Consider the following 24978-nt stretch of genomic DNA (forward strand, 5'->3'; position numbering starts at 1 on the left):
CTGGAGTCAGTCTCACTAGAATGGGAATACAGGTTTGTGAAGCATCTTCTTTTATCTTTTTCATCAATGAAGGTTTCAAAATACTCTTCCCAGGTGCCAGGGTCAGGTAGCACTTTATTCATCCTTTGGAAATAGTAGTAGGAAACCATACTGTCTTTGGTATTTTGAGCTACATAAACGAACTTTAGGGTAGAGATAGATGGATGAAAGATGGTATAAAAATGGATTTTCATAGAGCTCACTTGGATTGAATCTTCAAGTGAGTGTGTGAGGATGTCTACACACATCTGTTTTGCTTTTCTGAGCTGGCAATGTGACTTGGCTTTGTAACCTCCCTGTCCACTCTCTAGGCTTCTTTGACAATTATGTTCTATTTCCAACCTGGTCCTATTAATTATTTAATCAATTAGCCTGATCCCCGATTTCCCACTTGGTAGCAGGGGCAAAATTCTCCTTTAGAAAGTGGAACTGTCATGTGACTAAAAAACATGCCACACGCAGGTGGATGAGCCTTCTAATGACCTCATGTTGGTTTCCTAGTAAATCAGGATAGCTTCAGTTAGAGTTTAGACTGTGGAACAAAGAAATAGTTATATCTTCCTTCTGGTCTCTCCAACTTTATTATTTCTTTCTCTAATCACTTCAGCTCTGCCCCTACAAAGCATTGCTTTAGATTTCACTTTAACCACAACTTCACATCCTCCTCTTCACAACCTTTCACTTTAACCAAGTTTTGTCTCATTACGATAAAATGAGATAGGTAGGTAAACTTACTTTGATTGCATCAACTCCAAAGTGATCTTTCAATGAGTCACCCAGGATCCATGCACAATTATTTCAATGCTGTGCTGATTTTTACCTTAAACCAATGGTTCACAATCAGCAATAATTTTTCCTACTAGAAGACATTTATCAATTAGTAGAGACAAATTTTAGTTGTGACACTGGAGACAGTGATGCTCGCATCTAGTGAGTAAAGGTAAGGGATACTGCACGACACTCCACAATATATAGGAGAGTCCTGCTCCCACCCACAGGAAAGAATTATCTGGCTCAAAATGTCAATAGTATATTTATTTGTATTAAAGCATCTTTTATATTCTCTAGCATGATGCTTTGGCATCTTGGAACCTTCCTATTTTTAGGGGAATTTTCCTTTCTAGGAGTAGCTCATTCCTAGTGATAGAAAATATACAACCAACCAATTCAGAACCCAAAGTTCCACCTCCTCCTTTAGGAAACTCTCATACTCTGAACCACTTGCTACCTGCCCACTCAACACAGGACCAGGTACCAGACAATTAGACACAGTCCTGTGCCCCAGAGTCTGCTGAAATTGTTCAAACTACCTGACCCCAAGCCTGCCTACCTTACTTCTGCTGTCCCCATCCTGCAGAAATTACAATAATGTATTTTTCTCTCATCTCTCTGCTTCCTGCCTGACCCTGGTTCTTCTCCATATGGCTCTATGTGGCATGCTGTGCCTCCTGTTTCTAGGAAATTATGAGCACAAAACTCTCTTTGTGACAGTCATTTCCATGTCTGCATTACTTATCATACCCAGTTAAACAAATCCTATGTGTCTTTTAAGCAAAAAATATATATAAAATAAGTGCTGAGATTGAGAAGCCCTGCTTGCAAAATTGGTTACTCTGCCACTGTTGTCTAAGTCCAGTACCCATCTTCTCCAACTTACCAAACTGCCAAGCACAAATGAACAAGATTTTTAAATGTTGATTTTTTGAAAAGCACCTGAATTCTTAAGCTTTTTAACCTCAGCTGTCTTTCACTTCCTTGTTGCTTGCCAGTGTGTGAGTCTCATCTTATATTTCTGACCTCCAGTCACAAGACTCTTGCCTCTCCTCAAACCTTCATCCATTCCCTCTCTAAGTTCATGAATTCTATATTTATCTGTATTTATACTTCATATTAGCCCATTGTTGGGTTTTAAAATTAAATAAATGATATATATTCAGTTATATAAATCCCATTTATTTAATATTTATTTCTAATTATATATTATTCCTGTACTTAATTTTGATTAAATCTTTTATTTTTTTTACATAACTTATCCTTTCTTCTTTCCTCCTTTCCTTCTTTTCTTCTTTCTCTCTTCTCTTCTTTTTCTCTTTTTTCTTTCCAGTGCTGGTCATTGAAACCAGGACCTTGTATGCTAGGCAAACACCTTACCACTAAGTGATATCTCCTGCTCTCTTCTCTCATTTCTGTACACAATAAATTGTTACCTAACATTCTTAAAATCTAACTCTGTTGCTTGTTATCTATCATCTATCTATCTATCTTTCTATCTACCTACCTATATAATTATCTATCATTTGTCTTTCTATCTCTATCTCAGTAGCTTGGTCATTTCTGTATTTTGTAATGTGGGCTGGTGAGCTCAGATGAGAATCTCGTGGGGCCTAGACAGAAACTGTATTCCTCCAGGCAATGTTCCTGAAAGTCATCCTGGGGACACTGGCAGTAGGGTTTATTGTATGCTTATTAGTCAACTTGTATTTTCTTGAACAACAAAAGGAAGGACAAATGGAATCTCAAAGTTTTAGGAAAAGAGGGCTATGGCCACACATTCTCAGGTGAGTTGAGAGCCTGCTGAAGACAGGCTCCCTGGGGTCTTCTCCCTGGGGTCTCCTTCACCTTCTACACCCACCCATTGAGAATTCAACCTTCCAGTGTCCCAGCTTCTTCTCCTTCTTCTTCTGGTTTCTTATACCTTGTGCTTTGGCCTTGTGCCTTTGCAACCATTAAAACTCAAGTTTATGGATTATCCAGGACATTAAATTTCCCCCAGGACACATCCAGGCCTAATTTACTTCCTCTTGAGTTTTACTTCCCTCATATTTAGAACTTAGGGACTTTCCTCATTTTTTAAACCATCTCAGTTGGGCATTTTAAAATGAAATTTTCCTATATCTTGCAGCATTCATTGGTGTTGTACACAAATGTTTTCAGGATATCTGGTCTGCCATTATCTTGGAATCAGAAGTTCTCACCCCTTACTCAGCTTTACCAAAAGGAAGTCACATCATTTGATGTGAGTCCCTCTGTCACTCCTGTCATCCAGAAATTACCTTCTTAGTCATTCCCACCTCTTCATTTCCACCTCTGAAAAAACAATGCCCCATTTTCTTAGCAAGGATGAATATTTAATTTGTGCTCTTGCTTCCCCTTGGCTACACAGATCTCATCCTTTGTAGATTCAACAAGCATATTTTCCTGCCTCTATTGTGACAGAAATTTCCCAGACTCTGATGTACATGATAATGTATGAGAATGAATAAAATAAGGATCCCAGAGGCTGTGGGCAAGTGCCTACTGAAGAACATTGCTCCATCTGTCCATCAATTTGCCCTTTTGAACAATCTGCAAGGCTTCTTTATCCCCTTTTCCTCCCCCCCATGACCCAGCCTCTGGCCCCTGTTTCCCCTCTTCCTTTCCCAGCCAGTCTTGCTCTTCAGAGCAGTGAATACTCATGCCTCCCCAGGTCTCATTCTCTCTAGAAATTTAGTATAGCTTCCGCCTTCAAGTCTTATTTGAAACTGTTCAAGTGAATATCCTACTGAGTATAGAACTTTGCATTTTCCCTTACTGTTGTCAAGTTGTCAACCCTTCAGAAGTAGAGAAGAGGTAAAGATATGGAGGAGGAAGTTATGAATTAGGGTCTGGAGACCTCACTTTGTGTGGGCTTCCCCTCCCCCTGCCACTAGGGGACTGAAGTGATCCTATCTTACAGTTGTTTTCCTAGAAAGATTGTGGCAATACCTGACTAGGAAGGTGAGTTCTTAGTATCCGTGGAGCAGGCATCTTATTGGCTTTATTCCCACCTTTAAAATAACTCAAGAAGATACATCTGTATGGTGTAAGCACTGTGTGGAGAACTTAAGTTCTAGGCTCTGTCCAGAATATTCCATTACCCACTTATCTCTCTGTTTCTTGACTTTCTTTTGGGATTTCACAGATTATAGATATTACTTTCACTTTTGTAGAATGACAACCTGAGAGCTATAAGGGAGCTTTGAGTTAACCTATTCTCTCACTTCAAAGATGAGGAGATGGACAATTATATCTTGTTGAGATGGAGCCCATCAGGACCAGAGAGCAGGGCTCTCACCTCCCAGCCAGTCACAGCCAATCCCCTGTGATGGGCCTGTGCCCCAATCACTTTTCTTTATCTCTAAAACCATAGACACTTGCTGGCATGTGAGTCATGATTTCTACTCTTTCATTTATAACCCTTATTGGATATTTGCTCTATGCAATATTGTGTTGAACTTGAGGTTACAGGAAAAGGCAACAAAGAAAACAAACACCTTCTGTCTAAGGAGTTTCAATTCTAGTGTAGCAGTCAGAGGCTTCTCTAAATCACCAGTGGAGAGCCAAAGGAGTTAACGCTGAGACTCAAAAGTGCTCTAAGGATCTGGAGTGAATTGATGTTGTTAGATGGCACACTTGAATTTGGACACTGACTTGTATCTGATGGGTAGAGATCCATCTCTATGAAGGGTCAGGAAGCTGACCACAGAAAGGAGGGTATATCTAAAATAAAGAAAAAAATAATATAACATAACATTCTACTTTAAATGTACATCAGGAAGTTATGCTTAGAAGTACCCTTTCACACAAACTCTCATTTTGCATAGTGTGAGGTGTGGCAGGTGATCAGGTCTCCTGTTCAAAGCCTGTAGTCAAAGCACCCTCAAGTCCACTGAGAAGTTAAGCCCTGTTCTCTCACTGCCTGTTTTTCAAGGATGAACCTGGGTCAGGAAGAAACCTGTGGAAAAGATGCCTCTCTGTACTTCTTGTCCTTTGTTCTGGGCACACATGTAAACCATATTATGCCTTTTAAAAAATTGTGATGCTAGGAATATTGTTCTGAATGCAAACTTCCCTCCACTGCTATAAACCAGATTATTGGGTAATCGTTAAGTGTTATGGGAATGGTTGTTCTGCTGGCCCTGAGGAGTAGGGATTCTCTGCACTAGGAAAGAGAATGAGTACTGAGACCTTCAACAGGGAGGGGTCAGGTTTGTAGCTGACATTCTTGTTTCACCTTGCAGCATGCAGACCTAGTGCTTTTAAATCATAGCTGCTTTTGAGCAACTCTGATTGAGGAACAGTTCTGCTTGGAAGCCTGGCATGATCTCTCATCTCCACAGTTCTTCACACTTTCTTCCCAAACTTTCACTTTAGCATTAGCATTAACATTGACTTTAACTTTCTGATCATATCAATTTTATTTATGGGAATCTCTGATAACATTTTAGGAAATTATGATAAAATACACACAACCACCATCTTAACCTTTTTGGGTGTGTGCCTGGGGTTGAACCCAGGACCCTAGGCATGCTAGGCACATGTTCTACCACTAAGATACACTCCAAATCCCATTTAAACCATTTCAAAGTGTACATATCAGTGACTTTAAGTATTTTTTCATTGCTGTATAACTATCCATCTCTTGAATATTTTTATTTCCCCAAACTGAATCTCTGTGCCCTTTAAAACTAACTCCACAATTCTCCAAGTCTCTGGCAATGACAATTCTGCTCTCTGTCTCTTTGTATTTGACTACTTTAAATATTCATATAAGTGGGATCACAGTATTTGTCTTTTTACATCTAGTTTATTTCACTTAACATGTTTTCTGTGTTCATCATCTTATAGCATAGCCAGAATTGTGTTCCATTGTATGTGTATACTACATTTTCTTTATCCAGTCATCTGTTAATGCACACTGAGGTTGCTTCTACCTCTTGATTATTGTGACTAGTGCTGCTATAAACTGTGTTACAGTCCCTGATTTCAATTCTTTTAGATATTTGCCTAGAAGTGAAATTGCTGGATCATATAGTTCCAACAATTTTTTTTAAATAAGAGAGAATTCTAGTACTAAAAAGAAAGTTGGAAAACCACTTCTAGAGGCCTTTAAAGTCATACTTCTCAGTAGGAGCTTTAAAACTTGTCCTACCTTTCATCTCTTTCCTCAGGTCCTGTCTGGTCTTCTGCTCAAACTCAGCCACTCTGTTCAAATGGGCCCCACTGCTCCAGGGCCCCTGTAGAGAGGACATGTGTCTTCCTTCCTGCCTTCATCTCTATGAGGTTTTAGGGGTTTAGTTCTACCCCACATATTTTTTCTAAGTCATGGAGTTGGTTTCCTCTTTGTTTTGTTATGTTGTATTGAGTACTCTTCCTTCCCCTGGTCTTGATATTGCACCTGCCTTTTAGCTGTCATCTAAACTTTCATCTGCTCCTGCCCTTCTTGTAGCTCCCTCTTCACTTGGTCCCTATGTCATCCCATTTCCTTCTAACCCTAGTTATATATGTGAAAGTACATTTGTGGTGCTTTAATTTGAATTTATAGGTATCTTCTAAAAGAAGAGGTCCTAAGAGGTCCTTGTAATGTCCAAACCACTGAAATGGAAATGCCTGAAGAGGCTTTGGAAGAATGAGTATGACTGCTCAGGTGCATAAACATGAAGGCAGGAGAGAAGGTTACAGGTGGTTGGACTGTCAGTTACCATTTTAGCCATTTAACTGTATAATTTAGTGGCACTAATTACATTCACATTGTTGTGCACCCATCACTGCTACCTACCTCTAGAATGTTTTCTTTTTCCTAAATGGAAAATCCAAACCCATTAATCACTAACTCTTCATTCCCCATTCCTCAATCACTAGCAACCACCACAGTGTTTCCACGAGCACTAGATGTGTTACCTAAATAAAGTCAATCAGTGTTTGTCTTTTTGTGAATGGCTTAACTTAGTTTAATGGTTTCAAGATTAACCTAGTTGTGAAATGTTGCTGGATTTCCCTCCTTTTTGAAGCTGAATGATACTCAGCACTTGCATGTACTGTATTTTGATTATCCATTCATTCATCCATGGATGCTTGGATTTTTTCCACCTTTTGTGATTGTGACTGATGCTTCTATGAAGATGGGTACATAAATATCTCTTTGAATTCCCACTGTTCATACTTTGGTGTATATTCCCAGAAATGAAATTGCTGGATTATATGTTTAACTTGGGGAAAAACAATTACACCATTTTAACAGTGTCTCTATCATTTCATATTCTCACTTGCAGTAAACATGCTCCAATTTCTCTGAATTGTCACCAACTCTTAATATTTTCTGGATTTTTAAAAAATAGTTATCCTGATGAGGGTGACATTTTATCGCATTGTCGTTTTGATTTGCATATCCCTAATGATTAATAATATTGAACATATTCTCATGGGTTAATCATTAAATTGTAGAAATTTCTTTTCAAAGTCTTTGCCCATTTTTGCATTTGTTTTTATTTTGAAAGAAGTTGTATTGAAAAGAAGACTTTTAAATAAACAAAAGGGGGAGGATAGGAGGAGTGGGTCACTATTACTGAAGAATAATTGACTCTGGGGGATTTCAGAAGATATTTCTTAATACTGCTATTAATAAAGTGATAATAGTCAAAGTCCAGCATTTATCAAACACTTTAATTTGTCATGTGCTGGACTCAATGCCTTTATAAATTAGTTCATTTTAATTCTTGCATAATATGAATGACAGAACTTTAGAGATGAAAGAGTCTTTACAGAAAATGTAACAGTAAATGATTGCTGGATATTGAATAAAAGAAGCCGGCTCAGTCACTCCATGGAATGATGAGGGCACTGGGAGCCCAGCTTGGTCAGGCCAAGTTTTCACATTGCCTTCCACTCCCAGAGAGACAAGCCCTGGAGAATAGAGACTATGTTTACATCATGAAATGAAAGACAACTGGACACTGTATGCCTCTCAGTGGAAAACATATAACTAATGAAGTGTTCCTTCCAAAAACATTGAACTCAAATCAGTAAGCAATTATTGGTTTAAAGGAATTTCATGGTAAAATATATCACAACAATGAAAGAAAAATGTAGACAAAGATATAAAACCAGGAATCAATAAGTGACATTGCTTCAAATTGAAAAAAACTTCAGCACAGCAAAGGAAACAATAGCATGAAGAGAGCACCTTCAGGAGAAAATCTTTGCTAGTTACTCTTTCAACAGGAGTTTATTATGCAGAATACAGACAGACCTTAAGAAAACACCAAAACAGAAATCAAACAACCCAATTAGTAGACAGATTAAAAATTAATTAAAAGATATCCTCAAAAGAAGAAATAAAAATGACCAACAACTATATGAAAAAAATGTTCAATATCCTCAGCAATCAGGAAAATGCAAATTAAATTACAGTGAGATTTTGTTTCACTCTAATTAGAATGATAATCATCAAAAATATAAATAATACATGCTGGTGAGGTTGTGAGGAAAAATGTATAGTTATATGTTGTAGATGGGACTGTAAACTAGTACAACCACTTTGGAAAGCCATATGGAGATTCCTCAAAAGAATAGGAATGAATCCACTCTATGACCAAGCTATCCTACTCCTGGGTTTTTATCCAAAATAATTAAGATAAGCATATTATAGCAATGCATTCATACCAATATTTTAGCACCACAATTTACAATATCCAAGTTATGGAATCATTCCAGGTGCCTGTCAACAGATGATTAGATAAAGAAAATGTGATCTATCTATCTATCTATCTATCTATCTATCTATCTATCATTTATCAATCTATCATCATCTATATTATCTCTATACAAACATATACATACACACATGCAATTTAATTTTACTTAACCATAAATTAAAATGAAATAATGTCATTGGCTTGTAAATGGATGGAACTGGAGAACACCTAGCTGAGGGAAATAAGCCAGACTCAGAAAGTCAAAGGTCAAATGTTTTCTCTTACATGCAAAATCTAGAAATAAATAAGCAATTTAAAAAGGAGGGAATCTCAGAAAAATAGAAGGGAGTACAGTGGAGTAGAGGAAAGGGAATTAGGAGAGGGGAGGAGGGATGGGAAAGGGGAGGAATAATAGAATGAAATTAACCCATCTCAGTCATGTGCACATATGAATATATCAAAATTAATTTTGCTTTTATGTATATTTATAACAAACCAATTAAAAATAAGTCAATTAAAAATGTAAACCACATGAAAGCCTATAGGACAATAATACACATACTTCAAATAAATTGCAAGGTATTTGAAAAAAAGATAAAGAGGAGCCATTAGATTTTAAAACAACCTAATTGAATATATTTAAGTCAGCAAGTTTCCATCTATTCTGTCCTGGTTGCCACATACAAGGATGTTTACTTTGTAGTAATGTATTAAACTGTGAATTACTCTAGTAAATATGCATATATAATATCTATATATTCATATATAGAAATAGAAATCTAGATAGTATCATGGGAAGGGACTGGCATATTCAGACAAGAGAAACAGGTGAGGGCTGTACTAGTCAGCTTGTGTTATTATTATTAAATATCTAAGGCAGATTACTGTATAAAGAAAATAGTTTTGTTCAGCTTACAGTTCTGGAGGCTGGAAGTCCAAAGAACATTGGACAGGTTCTTACAAGGGTCAACTCAGGCTGTAACATATCACAGAGGAAGTATATGTGTATTTCTTTGTGTGGTTTCTCTATCTCTTCTTATAAAGTCACTAATATTTGACTGGGGACTCCATCCTAATGACCTAACCTAATCTGATCACTTCCCAAGTTCCTACCTCTAAACACTATAGTAAGATAAAGTTTCCACCTTTTATTTAAAATGTGAAAATTATTAATATTATTAGTAATATTAATTATTAACACAATCTTGGAGATCAAACACCTACATGAGTTGGGTGTGGAGGCACACACCACATTCAAACTTTATCAAGGACCTTTCGGGGTATGCTTTCTATCCTAAGGGCAATAGGAGGTCACCAAACAGGTGAAACTGGACACTGCCCAAGGTGACACACTGCACTTTAGAAAGGTTACTCTGGGCGACCTACTGGAAGGATTCAAACAGAGACCAGTGGGAGAGTTCTGCAGTAATTCAGACAGGGTTGGTGGTTGTTATGGTTTGCATGTGAGATGTCCCCCAAAAGCTCACATGTTAAACAATGCAGGAAGGTTCAGAGGAGAAATGATTGGATTGTAGAAGTCTTAACCCAATCACTGAATTAATCCCTGGTGGGATTAATTGAAGTGGTAAGGTGTGGCTGGATTAATTGAAGTGGTAGGGTGTGGCTGGAGGAGATTGGAATTGGGGCATGACTTTGGGGTATATATTTTGCATCAGGAGAGTGTAGATTCTCTCTCTTTGCTTCCTGATGATGCAAGCTGATTCCCTCTGCCATGCTCTTCTCCTCACCTGGAGTCCCAAAGAATGGAGCATGCCTTCTATGGACTAAAACCTCTGAAACTGTGAGCCCTCAAATAAACCTTTCCTCTTCTACAGTTGTGCTGGTTAAGTAATTTAGTCACAGCAGCGAAAAATCTGACTAATACAGTGGTCATGTCCTTGTTTAGTGGTGTGGCAATGGGGATAGGGAGACATGAGGGACCTAAGAGATCTTTGGGAGGTAGAATCAGTAGCACTTAATGATTAATGTGAGGTGGAGGGGAGATCAGGGAAAGTCAAGCTAGTGAACTGGGGAGTCAGAGAGTCTATCCATTGCAAATGGGAGCACTGGAGATAGTAGATTTTGCATGGGCTAGGTTCAAGTCGAGGGTGGGATCTGAGCCACCTGTGGGTCCTCTACATCTGGAACCTTTGGAAAGGTATATAGGTGGGTTTAGAGTTCTGGTCAGGGCATGATTTGAGAGTCATTCAGTCAGCATATTGTCCAACACTGCTGCTGACGTTGTACTGAGGCAGGTGCTGAGGGCCAAGGTGTGCTCAGGACAGCATGTGAGTTAAGAAGCAATTTCTAATTAAATTCAACTGACAAATTATGACTTTATGAGGAGGAAATAACCATATACATTCAGTAGAAATCCTACTTTGAATTTTGAATTTTGAATTTGAATCATTTCCCAGGATTAGCATATGTGATAAAATCCTCTCAAGATGCTGGACAATGGAAAAGAGCCCCAACCCCCAGCCAGCCCCATGATCACAATTGATGCCCTATAGTGTGCTGTGTTGCTGAGCTAGGATGATTGGTAAGTTAGGTTGTATCAATGCATTTTAATCTATGACATTTTCAATTTATGATGAATTTATCAAGATATAACCCCATCCTAAATCAGCATCTGTTTATGGAAGGGCACCTGGAGCTCAACAGGCCACAGTATGCAGGGTGCTGAGAACAATGCTTCTCTGAGGACTAGGGAAGTTAAAGATGGGGCTGTAATATGCTATCTTGCCAACTGCCTGATTGTGTTGGAGGCCTTCACAGGGTATGGTGCAACCAGACTTGAAGCTCAGGAAAGGAGGTTCAGCAGGAATGTGGAGATAGCTGGATAGTGCTGAGGAGCAAAGGGATCTGCCAGGGGAGAAATTTCAAGCCCTTTTCACCTTCCTTCAGATCCCCTGCTTGGCTACATAAGCACTGGTGGAGGAGAGAGATGGTATTGCAAGGAGAAAGTTTTAGAGGGTTATTACCTGAATTTCTAGATCTAACATAGTTACTCTGATGTCTGTTACACACATCTTTTATGCTATTTTTTTCAGTTTCCTTAGGATCTTTGCTGCCTTGAGTTAAACTATACAGAAATACCTACATGACAAAAGATGAAAAAATACAATGAGGTAAGTACAGCATTTCTTTTAAGCCATAATCTTACCTTTAAGCTCCAGCAGAGAGTCAGCATCTCAAAGGTCAGTAGACATAGAAATTACATTCCAAGAAAAAGGGTGGAGTACCCTGGGTATGGCAATCACAGAGGCTCAAATAACCTTTGTGCTGAATGACCTTCAGCCAGTAGAAAGCACATTGGGAGGTTTTCCTGTTGGTGTGGTACCTTGCAGTCATTCCTGAAAGAGTCCAACTCTGAAGAAAAGACCCCGTTGTTATCTGCCTGATGAAGAATCACCTTTCATTGTACAGTGGTCACTCAACTGTGGCCTTGACTGCTCTGAAAATTTCAGTTTTCTTGAGCTGGAAACTCAAGGCTGTTTGGAGGAATGATGGCAGTAAGCAGACTACTCCTTTCCTTCAATGACCTCCCAGTGGCCACATCTGTGGGCTCCCACAGTTCTCCAACAGAAGCCAGCACTTCCATGGATCTGGTTCCTCCCTCCTCAGACTGGCAGAGAATCCACAGTGGGCAGGGAATGGGTGTATCCAGGCTTTTGGTTCAGAGAAAAGAGTCCCATGGCCTTCAGGTCCTCTCCTTTACTAGTCAAAGTCTATGAGCACATAGCCCTTGTTAATCATTTAAACTGGCAGCCCAAAGTTGACTTATCTGACTCTCTCCTCCCCTTTCACTACTGAGGATGCCATGATAATCTGCCAAATCAACAGATTATCAGCCACTGGGTTTTATCAATCATTTCCTAACCTAAGTCCCTCTTCTTTTCCCTTTACCTAAAGATAAAAGGTACTTAAAACCTGTTTTAAGAGGAGTTTTCAGGATGCTAGTCCATCATCTTCTCAGTTGTGCTAGCTTACCAAATAAATATTTTTCCTTACCCCAATGATTTGTCCTCAATTCATTGGGCCCTTTATGAGTGGTGAGCAAATGAACTTGGGTTCATTAATGGGAGGAAATGAAAGAGCACCAAATAGGTTCCTGCTCCTTTGGTGATCTCCTTAGCCAGAGATTCACTTTCTGCATCTATAAATGTAGGTGATGGAGCTCATCTCCAATTGTTGCTTTAAGCTTCAAAACAACAATGATAGTGGAAACACCCTTCCCAGCACATCCTGCTTACAAATGCTGGTGCTCCTTTCCTTTCTCCTTGAACAGTATTCATTAACACCTACATGCAGAGGAAACACAGCAAAAGTGCAGAATTTAGATGTGCATTTATTTGCACCTTGCCTTATCTTAAAAAAGGTCTACTTTTATGAAGACAGATTAATTTTTGTTAACCTCATAAGGCTGTCTGGGAAATCAAACTGATCATGCATTAAATATTCCCTGACTGCTACTCTTCTGCCAACTCCCAACCTTGTTCTTGACCCAGTGCTTTTCTTTCTGGAATATAAGTGCAACAAAGAGAGGGGTTTAGGATAAAAGAAACATACACTGAGTCTCAAAGGTACACTGAGTCACACATCTGTGAGTCATCGAAATGCCAAATGCACTCAGGAACAGTTGTAATTCTTGAACAACTTGCCTTTTGTCATTATCCTTACAAAATGATGGAAATTCTCAAGCACAGGAAAACTTGTACAAAATTATGTAATTTTGCCCTTGACTCCACCTCCAGTCCAACCACTAGCATAGGTCTGCTATAAATATTAACTCCCCATACCAATGGGTTGTTTATTTCCCTCTGGAGATAGCCTGCATTCTCCCTTGAATGTGCATTCATTCCTTGCTTTACCCCCAAACGCATCTCTCTTAAGATTGCCCTCATTCTTTCTTGAATATATATCTACTTTCCTAAATAAACCTCTTTCTATGCCTCCATTTGGCATATTCTGAAATCCTTTTCCATAATGCATGCCAACAACCCTGCTGGTCCTTTGTCAAATTCTCCCTACCCTCTGGGAAATCCTTGGACCTCTCCCCAGAGAATCTATTCTCCAGTGATGTAACTGTGTGCCTAGCTGCCTTTCCTGCCAAAGTTTGACATCTTTGACCCTTTCTGACATCAGACATATCTTCCTCCTTCCCTTTCCCAAAGGGAATATTCTTTGTTTAATTGCAATCTATTTTTTCTTCTACTCTCTTTCCAATTCACTTATTACAGTGCTGTCAACACTCAACCTCATTTAGTTGACTCACATGTTCTTAGGACTAATTCATGATCTTTCTCTGCAGTTTAAGTACCATGTCCAACTGTGTGGGTACCTGCAATTCCAGAGCCACCTGCATGTGTGCCACTCCTCTCTTACCTCATTACCTTGCCTCAATCCCTTTCAGGTCATGGGGCTGCCATCTTTCACACCTGAAGCATCACCTTAGACTCCTTCACCTACCTAATAGTATCATTTTTTAAGTTAACACATATTTATTGAGGACAACTGTAAATAAGAAATAAACCATATAAAGAACTCCAAAAAACTTAACACCAGAAAACAAATAACCCAATCAATAAATGGGCTAAGTAACTGAACAGATACTTTACAGAAAAAGAAATACAATCAATCAACAAATATTTAAAAAAAATGTTCAACACCTCTAGCAATTAGAGAAAAGCAAATAAAAACTGTACTGAGATTTCATCTCAGTGCAGTCAGAATGGCAATTATCAATACAAGCATCAATAAGCATTGGTGAAGATGTGAGGAAAAAGGTAAGCTCATGCACCGCCAGTGGGACTTAAATTAGTGCAAACACACTGGAAAGAAATATGGAGCAGAAAACTTGGAATGGAATCACCATTTGACCCAGCTATCCCACTCCTTGGTTTATACTCAAAGGACTTAAAATCAGCATACTACAGTGATGCAGCCACATCAATGTTTATAACAGCTCAATTCACAATAGTTAAACAATGGGATCAATCTAGGTGTCCTCCAACAAGTGAATAGATGAAGAAAATGTTGTATATATACACAATGGAATATTACTCAGCCTTAAAGAAGAATGAAATTATGGCATTTGCTGGTAAGTGAATTGAGCTGAAGAATATTATGCTAAGCAAAATAAGCCAATCCCAAAAAACCAAAAGCTGAATGTTTTCTCTGATATGCGGATGCTAATTCACAATGAGGGTGGGGGGGTCTGTAGGGAAGAATAGAGTTACTTTGGATTAGACAGAGGGAAGTGACAAGAGGGGAGGTAGTATGGGGGTAAGAAGGATAGTAGAATGAATCAGACATTTTTACCCATTGTACGTATATGATTACATGGTTGGTATAAATCCACATCATGTACAATCAGAAGAATGAGAAGGTATACTCCATTTATGTGTAATGTGTCAAAATGCATTCTACTGCCATGTATGACTAATTTAACGGAATTAAAAAAAAGAAAAGGAACAAATCCATAGTTCTTACAACCCCAGAATTTATAGTTAGTAACTACTGCTCTGATTGCTTCCTCTGCATTCACATCAATGAATTGATACACTGCAGAACTTTCTAACAGCTCTCCTTTTTACCAATGTCTTTCCTTCTGGTCTTTCCTATGTTCAGCATATAAATTAAGCTCAGTCCAGAGCAGTTACCCATCATTCGGTATGGCCCAAAGCCTGGTGCTTCCATTTGGAATCAAGGTCTTCTTTAACATGATGCCATCCATGGTTGAATTGAACAACATAATGTTCCCTGAAAGCATCTCATAATTTCCTACCTCTTTGTTCTGTTATTCTCCTTGTCCAAAATATTCCTTTTTAAAAATTATTTATATTTAAAAATTTTTTACAGACTGCATTTTGATTAATTGTACATAAATGGGGTACATGATTTTGTTGATCTATTTCCATAAAGTTAAATGTATCAGCTTTAATATCATATTTTTCTTGAAGCCTTTCTCAGGTTCCATTGGAAAGTCATCTGTGCTATGAACTAGCTCTTATTCTTTTTTATTTTTAAGAACCACAGTTTTATTGAGTTCTAATTCACTGTACCCATTTAAAGTGATTTTAGTTTTGTATCCATCACCATAATCAATTTTAGAGCATTTTTATAATCCCATAAGGAAATCCTGGGTGTATGGCACAGTGGTATAGCACTTGCCTAGCATGCTTGAAGGCCTGGGTTCCATCCCCAGCAGCAACAGGCATGCACACACAGACACACACACACACACACACATGCACGTGCGCACGCACATGCACACACACTGAAGAAGAAGGAGGAGGAGAAAAAGAAAAGGGAGGAAGAGGAGGAACAGGAGGAGGTGGCAGAAACTCTGCACCAATTAATGGTTACACTTCATTCCCCCTATTCATCAGCTTTAGGTAGCCATTAATTTATTTTATATCACCATTGAGTTGTTTATTTTGGATATTTTATACAAATAAATATAAGTGGTATCACACAATAGGTAGTCTACATATGCTATTATTTTAATGTGTCCCCTAAAATTTATTGTTTGAAATGTAATCCCCAGTGTAACTGTTTTGAGAGGTCAGAATTTTAAGAAGTGATTTAGTCCTGATTATTGTTATCTTGGCACTATTGTGTGTTGTGAAAGTAAAGTTCACTCCCTCTTGCTGTCTCACATCATGTGATGCCTTCTTCCATATTATCACACAACAAGAAGATCCTCTCCAGTTGTGAGTCCTTGAACTTGGACTTCCACACCTCCAGGACCATAAAAAATATATCTCTATTCTTTACAAATTGCTAGTCTCAGGTATTCTGTAATAGCAGCACAAAACAGACTAAGATAACATGTCTAATTTGTCTTTCTTTAATAGCAGTTTCCCCTTTTATTTTAAAGAAAAAATTAACAAACTTCTCAGTGCCCCCAGTTTTCTTAGCTATACTATTGAAACTTAGGTGGGGCTAGCTTTAGGTCTACCTCTGTGTGTGTGTGTGTGTGTGTGTGTGTGTGTGTGTGTGTTGCTGAGAATAAAACCCAGGATTTCGAAGCTGCTCAATGTGCTCTACCACGAAGCTATTTCCCCAGCTCCTATCTGTGTAACTTTTAGGAGAAGAACATGTCTTATCTCCCAACCAGAATGGGCTACATAGTATGATGACAGCGGATCCCTTATTTAACCAGTCAATAAGATTGCTATAGTTATCAAATGGAAAAATGAAAGCATGAAACAAAAACTAGTCTCCACCAAGACTGGGACTTGGTAAGGCAGACAAAGATCTAGAAAGATATAGGCTTACTATAGGGTCATATAAACCCTTAGCATGAGCACCTCCTTCAATTCTGTGCCTGGCTCCTATCTAGTCCCTGCCTTACTTTGAGCACAAGGTCATACAAGTGGATTTCCCCTGATTTCTGATTCATGTCCCTCTGTGGAAATTTTTGAGACTCAGGTAAAACCTACCTTCTTTGGAGTTAGGAGAGACTCTATGTGGAAGCTTCTGCCCGCCAGAAAGATCACAGTTACCAAAGTCTAACTCATTTTGTACCCTTGTGCCAGATGTAGAACACCTATAAAAATTTCAATTAAGTGAAAAACATAGTAATTATGTCAACCTTGAAATAATTATTATGATTTTATTACTCTACTATTTTGAGAAAAGTAACAGGTGAATGATTATAGTACTTGAAAAATATTCTTATATATGAAAAAAAATATATATAATACATAAGCTCTAGCTTATGATTTCTATTGTATTTTAATGCACTTCTACCAATTTCATTGAAATGTTCACAGAATTGAAAACTTGGAACTTTGTTCAAAGAATTTTGGACCAAAGAATTTTGTGAGGGGTTTGATTGTGATTTGCACATGGGAAAAACAGCTAAGCTGCATATACACTGGCTCGAGAGGACCTCATCCATGTCCCAAAGGAACAAAAGTCTCTGCCCTGAACTCAGTCCTTCTGACTCAACTCTCTTCCTCTTATAGTTCAGTTTCCTGGGGCTGATTCTGTAATTTTTTTTTTTTTAGCAGAGAAGCAGTTTCTTCATGTCCCATAGTCATTGCTGAGCACACAAGATGGTTTGTTACTTTATTAGTCTTGCTAAGACAGCTGGGAGACCAGTTCAGCCAGTTCCTGGCTTGTGCTCTCGGACCTGTGTGTCTTTTTTTTCTCTTTTATTTTTTTTACTTTTAATTTTTTATTTGTTCTTATTAGTTGTACATGACAGTAGAATGCATTTATACGTTTTGATAGATCATACATAAATGGAGTGTAATGGAATTAAACCTTTTGTCTGTCCTTGAAAGTTCACATTTCTGAAGGGCTTCTCTTAGCTAAAGAGTGAGCATGATACGGACACATAGGCAATCAGGGACTCTCTGATGGTTGACTTTGACTGGAGGACTTGTATCAATGTGGCTGAATTTTGTTCAGGGCTTCATTAAAAATGTCTCCAGAGTTCCTTACTTTCCTCTTCCCCATAGGATCAGGTCTGCATCATGATCTGATGGCTCTCCATACTCCTTTGTCTCCACCTTTTTCCCCTCACAAGTTTTTCCCCAACTAGATCTCTTTCATATCTAACTCCTCCATATCCTAGGCTTCTTGGAGGACCCAAACTAAGATACTAACCTTCCTCGGGAAATGCCTGCTTTGTTTCATTGATCACTGTGGCTTAGTTGACTATCAGAATAAATTCCCAATATATTTACAGAAATAGTATTTGGAAAGGAAGATGGATCCAGATTGGAGGGTATGGTAATGTGGCATAAAGCTACTATGTTCCATGTAGTTCTCTGGTTAGTGGCCTTTTATTGTCTTTTATTGTCACTACTTAAAGAGAGACATTCTTTGGCTGTATCCAGCAAAACTTACCTTTGAATTCTCTTTCCAGAAGAATGGTGGTAACATCTGAACAGGTAGATGAGTCTTCAGAGTTCTAGGAGAAGGCATTTTATTGGCCAGGTCCAGACCTGGGAATAAGTTGAACAGTTCTCATCAGCTACATGGATACAATAGTGTTGTGTCAAACATTGGGAATCACATTGACCACATGACTGGCTCTGTGCCTTAAAGAATGATGTTGTAGTTTGTGTTTTCCCCCTGGTGACAGTTTTTCTGTTCATTCTGGTAGACAACAGCACTAATGAGGCACAGCAAGACATGGAGGCAGCATTGCTCTCCTCTCCTGTTGAGCATTGGTGTGTGTTTGGGTGGGCAAAGAAGCTTTGGGAGGTTTAAGTTTAGTGAGAACAAGACTCTGGGTATTTGGTTCTGTGGGTTTCTCTATTACTGCAATGGAGAAGAGCTCCCTATTTCTCTTAAGTAAGGGAGGTTACTGGGGCAGCTTGATGGCCCCAGAAACTCTGTCTAGAGTTTTAGCCTTTCTTTCAGTTTTTACTTTCATAACCAAGAATCACAGCAGTTCCTGTCATGTGCCAGCACTGAGCACTGTGCAGAGATATGTTTTCAACTGAAAAATGGAGCTTTATAGTGATCAAGTCCTTTTTCCAAATTTGCACATGTGGGAGCCATGATGGGAAGTCATGAGTCTGTGGGTGTGGAGGGTCATAGAGGTGAAGCTCCTGTGAAAAACAGGAGACAAGCAAGGCCAACAAGACTGAGTAAGGCACAGACAAAATCATTCCTAGAAAGAGAAAGTCCAATGCTAAGTGCTAAAACATTATATGCAGGCTGGGATTGGCTAAACACAACATGAAGTTCAGGGGAGGGATTGCAAGTAAAGCAGAAGTGGCTGAACTGATGGACATACCTTCTGACAAAGAAGCAGATCTATGGAGAAAGGGAGATATTAGGTGGAGATATGGTGGGAAAGGAAAGAGGAAGGGAAGGGAGAAAATTAAAGACCCTGTGGAAATGAATGAAAAGCAGCTCTTGCTTGTTGCTCCTCCTCTTCCCATTACCACCACTATCCATAAACAAAAGAACACAGGAGAGGCACCATGGATGCAAGAGGGTATTTCAAACTAGGAACTGTCTATGAAATGAACATATATAGAAGAGGCTGACTGTATTGATACCAAACCACTATAAAGGTCAGAAAAAGCAAACCAAACACCTTCCCAAATAAACTAGAAAGCTGAAAACCCTGTCACAACCCCATCAGACTAAATTCAATATTCTGAAACAAAAATTTGGAAATTTTTAAAAATATGTATTAAATTAGAATACAAAAATAAGAACAGAAATAAAAAAGGATAGACAAATGCAAAAAGATCTGATAAAATCAAGGAAGACAGAATAAAAAACCAAAAATATACAAAATATAGATTAAATTATGAAGTAGACAATGGAGAAAAGATTGAAATGAAAACTTAATAGGAGTTATTGAAGGAAAGCAAGGAAATACCTATGAGAATGACAATGAGAAAAAGAAAGAAGTAAAAAGAACTGAAATAGAAGACAGGAAAAGACGTTTCAACACTGTCATGCACTGGAGTTACTGAGAAGTAAATAAAACTGGTGGAATGGAATTAATTTTTAGGTTCATAAGCTGAACAAACTTTTTGGAAAGAGGATTTTAATTTACATCTTAGCCATGGGTACTAGGAAAGTAAATTTATAATAATCAATTCTGAAATATGATGAAGTTGTTGCATTTGAAGGAAAGGGCCTCCAGGAAACACATGAAATAATTCATGAGAGTAAAGCTAGCATCAGACTTCTTAAAATAGAATTAAAAACAAGGAAAATGTGTATTAGCATTTCACTTTTATTTTCTTTTTACTTTAAAAATTTCTATTTACTTTTTTAGTAGAACATAATAGTTATACATGGTATTTTAAAGAGGCTTCAGGAAAGGACTTGTGAATAAAAGGTCCTATAACCAGTGCAGCTGTGCTATAAGTACCAAAGTTGTAGAACAAATGATTAAATGTGCAAGAAGTCAGTAAATGCAGCACACAGGAGCCCTTCCTTAACTATCTACTAGAATAAGTTTCATTAAAACAAAAACTTTGTTTAAAGGACTGATGGGGAATATTTTACATTATATAGTATTAGAACTAAAATCCTGCAAGTGAAGTTCTGGGTAAAATAATGTGCAAATCTTACAGATTACAATGAAGTAGAAAGAATGCAACTCGAAAATTGGAGTAAGATCACTGGCTTCTGTATAGGTAATGAAGGAGTCAAAGAATTCCTTTGAAACTAGCATATCAGATCATAAAAGATTAAGTAAGAGAAAAAAGAATTAACATTTTATAGAAGGTAATAATTTATAGATAGATAATTACTTGGAAAAAAGACAGAAATTTTTCTAATCATCGACAGAACAATAAAACACTCAAACAAAAAGTCTTGCATGCACTTTAAGCAAAGAAAAAAAAATCACATCAACAGAGTAAATATAAAAAAATACACAGTAATCTTAATACACAAAATTTTTGAATTTGACATAATTATAACCAAACCTATCAGTCATATCAAAAAGTGTCAGTGCTTCTAAGTTAAGGAGTATTAGTATTTTTCAAATTGACTCATAAATAGAAATTTAATTATAGGCAGAATATGAGAGACTTTCTAAAATACACTGATTATTAAATACCAAAATAAAGGAATGAAGAGAGTTAAAACATGCAAATAGAAAAAACAGGGATCATGATGCTATTAATAAAGCAGAATTCAATTCTCATATGAAACAAAGAAGGAGGAGCTTGATAGTGCTAAAGACCCTGTTAAATTTAATAAAATGTAATAACAAATATCTGGGTACCAAATAACCAAGTAACCACTTGTAAAATATAAAACATAAGAGATGCAATGAGAAAGAAATGCATTAATAATAGGATGCTAATTCTAGAATTTACATAGAAGTGAATAATCCTATTATAGTTAAATCAATATTAAAGAAGAAAAGCTTGGAAGGACCTACAACTTCATTTCAATATTATTACAATGCTACAATAATCAAAATGAGATTACATGTAGCACAGGAATAAAAATCAATACACAAAGAAAAGACGTAATGGAAAATCTAGAAATATACACATGCTATACTATTACTGATTTTGTCAAAAGGGTCAAGGTAGTTCAATGAGAGGAAAGATGACAAAGTTTTCAACAAAGGTTGATGGAATAATTGCCTCAATAAATGTTTCTAATAAATGCTAGGTATTATTATTATAAAAATAAAGAAGCATTAGGTTTTCAGATGCTTAATAACTTGTTCAAGGTCAAGAATCTCAACTGGCATTTCCAGCAGAATTGTTGAATTCTCAAGTCTTTGCCTTCTCACCATTGGGCTATATTCTATTGCCAAAGTTCCCATTTATTAGTATGTATTTTATTAAACTTCCTCTTGGATAATCCAAGATGGTGGACTGGAGGAAGGCTACATTTCTTGTTGCTCCATAACTCAGGATTCAAGCAGAGGAAATACTGTTTCTCTGTGAGAGAGTCTTCAATGCTCACTGATACCCTGCTGTGTACCCCATTTGTTCACAGGGATCACCCACCATCTGTCAGCAAATTGCCTACTTTTTGAGTGCAGTTTGCTCACTGACTGCCACCTATCATTTGCCATTTGCCCATTTGCCCATCTCTTGCCTGCTTATCGCCCGCCTTTCACCTACCCATTGTCTACTGCCCAACACCCACCTGCTGACTGTCCACCATTAGCTTGCAGACTGCCTGCAGACCACCCACAGATTGCCTGTTGCACGCTGTTGCCTGGAAGTTCATTGTTATAGTACCCACAGGTTTGGTTACATGTGGCTGCCACCATTTTTGGAAACAGTTGCAGCCTGAAGGTTTTCTCCCTTGGCTGCTGCCACCTCAGGGCATGGTCACCTTGGTCTGGGGACTCAGGCCAGGGCCTAGAGATACATTGGGGTACCTGCAAGTCTGGTTGCACCTGAGGTCTATTTGTTGTGGTAGTGGCTGCCATCTGGCTGCCTCTTTTCAGGGTCGCTCTGTTGTGTGAGGACATGCCTGGTGATCTCTCTGCAAGTTGAAAGAGCATTGAGATCTTGGGATTGCAGCAAGAGAGAAGCTGTGGAAGCTGAAGCTCAGGTCCATTCGATTGCAGGTGGGTTTGTGTAGGCCAGTCTGGGTCTGGCAAGTCTGAGGAAAGCCAGAGACTAGGGCCATTTCCCCAGGGGGAGCACAGGTTGAAGAAACTGGAGAAAACTGGGCTCTCTCCACCTGAGTGAGTCCTGAAGTGCACAGGGATGAGAGGGGCCAGTTACAATGGGTCGGTGGGAAGACAGTAAAAGCATGTGAGGGCATCTTGCTATTGGTTCACACACCCAACCAGTCCAGCACCCACTGGACTAGAGCTAACATCAAACTTCATACAACCCCACCTATCTGTGGAGAAGGGAAGCTGAGAACATTTTTGAAAGTCAATGGAAGCAATCATTCAATTTTCCATTGAGACTTTCCTTCTTTTTGTTATTTTGCCCTCTGTCTCACACCTCTACCATCTTTGAATCCAAATATTTTTATACATCAATTTAGGAATGAGATGTCTGAATAGTGCACAACAATTTTGTTGATTATTCCTATATTTTTATTTTTTAAAAAATCTGTACATATTTTTTTTCTCTCACCTACCTGTCTCCCTAGATTCTCTTTCTTAATTTTCTCATACTAAAGCCATCTCTATTAATTCCTCCCTTGCTCTTACTATAATTTTTTATCTCTAGCTTCTCTCCCTCTCCCTCATAAGCATCACATCTTACACTACTTCTATTCCCTCTTTGTCCATCATTTAAAATGGTAAACCCTTTCAGCAAATTTCTGTTTATATTGTAGATAATAATTGAATACTTCATTTCTGTTTGTTGTGACAAAACTCTAAACAGTTTAAGAGGAGCCATTTGGTTCAAGGTGGTATATCATTTGCATTGGGTGTTGTTAATATTGGTCTCCCCCTTAAAGGTGAGGTACTGGAAGCCTTCAGGGACACTGAAAGTCCACAGGGTAGAATCTATACTGCCTAAGCTCCATACTGCTAGATGAGAAGACACACAAGCAACATGAAAACACAAGGGAACAAAGTGCCTCAAACAAACCAAGGTGTTCCAACAATAGAATCCATAGACAACACAGTAGAAGAAATGTCAGAGATGGAGTTTAGAAAATACATGGTTAGACAGATCTTCAAAATAAAGTATGGTATGGGAGAAAAAATACAGGAAGTGAAATGCCTCTTCAATAAAGAGGCAGGGATTATAGAAAGGAATCAAGCACAAATCCTCAAAGTGAAAGAAACAATAAACCAAATTAAAAATTCATTGGAAAGTATCACCAACAGACTAGATCACTTGGAAGACAGAACCTCAGACAATGAAGACAAAATACATATTCTTGAAAATAAAGTTGACTGCACAGAGAAGATGGTAAGAAAACATGAACAGAATTTCCGAGAAATATGATATAACATGAAAAGACCAAATTTCAGATTTATCAGAATAGATGAAGGCATGGAGATACAAACCAAAAGAATGTACAATCTTCGATGACCTAATATCAGAAAACTCCCCAAATCTAAAGAATTAAATTAAAAATCAAGTACAAGAGGCCTACAGGACCCCAAATGTACAAAATTATAGCAGACCCACACCAAGGCACTAAAGATAGAATTTTAAAAGCTTTGAGAGAAAAAAAAATCAAATTACATATAGGGGGAAACCAATTTGGATCTCAGCTGATTTCTAAATCCAGACCCTCAATGCCAGGAGATCCTGGAATAGCTTATAGCAAGCTTGGAAAGAAAATGGATCCCAACTGAGAATTTTATATCCAGCAAAATTAAGTTTCAGATTTGAAGATGAAATAAAAACCTTTCATGATAGACAAAAGTTAAAAGAATTCACAACTAGAAAACCTACACCATAGAACATTCTCAGCAAAATATTCCATGGGGAGGAAATTTTCAAAAAAAGGAAAACCAGCAAAAGAAGGAATTATACTAAAGGAAAGGTCAATCAAAAGGTCAATTATACTAAAGAAAAGGTCAATAAATCAAAGGAGAAAGTAAGTCAAATTAAAAACCAAAAATAAATAAAAATGACTGGGAATAAAAATAATATCTCAATAATAACCCTGAATATTAATGATCTAAACTCATCAATCAAAAGACATATACTCATGGATTGAATTTTTTTAAAAAAGATCCAAAAATATGCTGCCTTCAAGAGTCTTATCATAAGAAAAGATATCCACAGACTGAAGGTGAAAGGATGAAAAAACATATCACTCACATGCATAAAAAGGCAAGAATTTCCATCCTTATATAAGATATAGTGGACTTCATACCAAAGTTAGTCAGAAGGGATAAAGAAGGACATTTCACACTGCTTAAGGAAACCATACATTAACAAGACACAAAAAATCATAAATATTTATGTACCAAACAATGGAGCATCTACATACATCAGACAAACCCTTCTCAATTTCCAGAATCAAATATACCAGAACACAATAATAC

At 37.8% G+C, this 24978-nt stretch overlaps 1 pseudogene; it reads right to left on the reverse strand.

The window, feature by feature from the left end:
* The window catches only part of LOC124962866 (sulfotransferase 1C2-like), a 53090-nt pseudogene that overhangs the window by 1942 nt on the left and 26170 nt on the right, over window positions 1-24978 (reverse strand).

The sequence above is a fragment of the Sciurus carolinensis genome, chromosome 13, assembly GCF_902686445.1.
Source record: "Sciurus carolinensis chromosome 13, mSciCar1.2, whole genome shotgun sequence".
Lineage (NCBI taxonomy): Eukaryota > Metazoa > Chordata > Mammalia > Rodentia > Sciuridae > Sciurus > Sciurus carolinensis.